The sequence below is a fragment of the Nuphar pumila genome, chromosome 2, assembly GCF_984573655.1.
Source record: "Nuphar pumila chromosome 2, dmNupPumi1.hap1.1, whole genome shotgun sequence".
Classification (NCBI taxonomy): domain Eukaryota; kingdom Viridiplantae; phylum Streptophyta; class Magnoliopsida; order Nymphaeales; family Nymphaeaceae; genus Nuphar; species Nuphar pumila.
The window spans coordinates 7,710,617-7,714,300 of NC_143250.1; positions in this window are offsets into that span (position 1 = coordinate 7,710,617).

Consider the following 3,684-nt stretch of genomic DNA (forward strand, 5'->3'; position numbering starts at 1 on the left):
AAACTGGTTTCAAAAAATACCAAGAAACTCATTTTTAAATGCATATATAGAACTCGTCAGTCTTAAAAAAAATATATGAAACCAGTTTCTTATACAAGTAAAACCAGTACTAATTAAACTTAGTTTCATCTATAAATGCATATGAAACTGGTTTTTAAGAATATAGAAAACTAGTTTGTTATATAAGTGAAATCAGAACCAAACTTTGTTTCATCTAGAGTGGTGGCAATAATTATATCGCACTCAAACAATTAATGTAAAATATGGGATATCCCTCTTGCACCATTCTTACATATGTGGACCTAGTTTACTTTCATTGAAACCATCTTCTCTCACTTCCATTAAGGTTGCCATGGAATGTTATTTTTTTCCTTTAATCTAAATATGACTTTTGTACTTTTTATATCAATTTCGTGATTGAGATTTGAGAAGACATGCGAGAGATCATTCTCATACTTAATATACTTTCATAAATTCTTGTAAGAAGTAATCCTTACATGATTCGCTTGAAATTATCTTATATTTTTTCTTTATTTAGTTATTGTCATAAAATATATTGCTTTTAATATTTTATTTTTACATGTTGCTTGGGACATTGGCCCTTATCATTTCTTTTGTCTTTCGGAAACTCATACCATCCTCAAAGAAACCACATACCAAAATTTTTAGATACATGTTTCAATAAAAACGTATCTAAAACTTTTCTAAATAATGTTAGTAAAAGCTTTATCTAAAACGTATCACCGACAGCACACTGGCTGGCCTCTTGTTAGTAAAAGCTTTATCAACTTTTCTAAATAATGTCAAAATCTAGAATATCTCAATACCAACCAATCATTTCAAGTTGAAATAAACATCAATGATACATCATATTAAAAAATGTATCGGGTATGTACCGGGTTAGTTCACGTATGGAACAGGTTTGGGTACATAATCGGTTTGGGTTTTGGTTGGCTCGGGTACTAACCAGGTTCAGGTTTTGGTTGGTTCATGAATAAAGAGGTTTGGGTACATAATCAGGTTGGGTTTTACATTACGAGGACTTGATTGGGTTGGGTATAATGGGTCAGATCCAAAGGGGTTTGGATCTTCATTTATAACACCCAAGACTCGACCCATTCTCATTATGAGTCTATATTTTGGACCCGACCCAAACTCATGGGTATACTATAATTGAGTTGGGTCTGGTTGGGTATAATCTATTCGGGACGTCGCGTCACCCATGCAGAGAGAGAGAGAGAGAGAGAGAGAGAGAGATTCTAATGTTGGCAATGGATTTGATAGAGCAACGTCAACCTAGCAATATTTTAAGAAGATATTCATATCCAATAGAACAAGCCATTTTTTTAAGAAAGAAAATAAAAAAAAAAGACTAACAAATAAAAATTCTTTAGGAAATTCAATTAAATAATGCAATTTATCAATTTTTCCCAATAGTGCTTTGGAAGGAAATGTTGGAGCAGAGATGAGAAGGGTGATAGAAGTAAATATGAAAATGTGTTATGGGAGTAGAGTTGCCAACTACATCATCATGAGAATGAGGACATAGTTAATTGGGAGTGAGGATGCTTTTAATTGGTGGGTTCTGTGAGGGATAGGGTGTCGGTGACCTCACTCGGGGTTTACCTTGCAGAGGGTAGGCCCATCCAGTTGTTAGTGAGAGTTTTTCGTCATAAAAAAAAAAGGAAAAATGTTCAGATGGGGCTCATCTCCATTTTCGTTACAACTTCCATATCCCTAATTCGAGTGCTCAAACAGTAGTGGGCATAGGGGGGTTAGTGAATTCTCATGTCCAGTCCCATCTCCCTCTCTTTTTCTTTTGATGGAACCCTCCCAGGGCGTGATCTGCCAAATAATTTTAAAGAAAGTGATTTGGATTTCTCACCGTCTACAATTTGCATAAAGACTGTAGGGTCCCAGTGAAATGAAGCAATGAACGGTGAAGATGTCACGGATTAACTGATGGAGTTGCATAGGAGGCTTCCTCTTTGACGTAGCGTGAACGTGGAACTTATGCCCATTTGAGACACGCCAGGCCCTATTATATAGACTGCACTATATGTCAAAAGCCATTTCCTGACCACGTTGTTAAGTTCTCATGACAAGTTACAACCTTTGTCACAAATAGGGCTAGAAAACCAGACGAGAAACTGGCTGTCGGGCTCAGCTTGGAAATTAAGCTCGGCGGGCCGAGCTATGAGCCAGCTCATTTGGGTAATGAGCTAAGCAGGCTAGGTTTGTTATATATATATATATATATATATATATATATATATATATATATATATATATATATATATATATATATAGAAATCACACTTTTCAAAAAAATGATTATGACAATTAATTAGTTTTTTTTTAAAAGGGTCTAAAAATCAATGGCCCAAAATGTGCCAAATTTTTATAACTCAAAAGATCACATTTTCACATGAAAAAAGCACTAGCTAAGGCTTCATTCTTAGCAAACAAACCATGTTAAACACATCTACGTGGTTAGATTGTGTCATACAACTTGCACCTATGATTTCTAGCTCATTAGTTTCTTACCTTCATTAGTAGCATATATATATATATATATAAAAGACAAATTAAGCTTAATTAAAAACTACTAAAATATATTTTTTTACAAAACAAGCCAATCAGCTCTTAATGTTTTGCTCTTATTGAGATCCGACTTTGCTCGGCTTGTGACAAGCTAAACCGCCAAGGCTGAGCAGGGGTGTACCCTTAATTAGCCAAGCCCCAACAAGCCAAGCTTGTTTCATTTATCAGCTCTATCACAAATAGTTAAAATATTACCTATTGTGAAAATATTGCATTTTTAACATGATGTTCATGCAGTAAAACACTCTCCCTTTGTTTTTTACATTATTTATGTTGTCATTTTCATTTCTATATATTTTATGTTTATATACACTGATATTTTATCAAAAACCTTTTTTTTTTAATTTCACGTGATTTTCTCTCACCAATATTTTGGAGGAATGAGATTTGTGACTATGGTCCACACAACTTTAAATGGCTGTAGATAAATAGCTCATGAAACATGATGTTTCCCAGTTTTTTAAGCTTTTTATCTAAGAAATCATACCACTGCAGACTGCAGTAGTTACCCATGTGGTCAGCAGGGTACCATGCATTTGCTAGGAAAAAGGAGCGAAAAAACGAGGTACTTTTAAAATTTTAAGAAATGAAAACCACTCTATGACTTAGAAGCCAACCTAAAATCGTCTAGAAAGCAACATAGAAAGTGATCCAAAAGCCACTTAATAAGCAAGAGGAAAGCAAAAAAAAGAGAAAAAAAAAAAATATATAAGTAAAAACACAAAAAAAAAATAAAAAAGAGAGAAAAGAGGCCTAAATGAGAAACACACTTTTCAAAATTTTTTGGTGCTTTTCAGCACGTTTCGCATTTTCGAAACACGCTTCGAGAAAACACATTTTTCCATAGCTTATAGCACTTTTGGTAACCCTAGAAGGTCTAGCATCAAATTTCTCAGGGAAATTGCCATTGCTTTAACACGATCGAGGCACATAAGTTTGGGTGGTCATGTCCTCAATCAAGAGTTTTACCTCGCAAGAAGGCTTTTCCATCAAGTAAGTGACCTGGTTCTAGGTGAGGGTTTTCCTTCGACATAAAAAAAAATCTGGTTATTCATATTGCATGAGAGACGTTTCGACCAT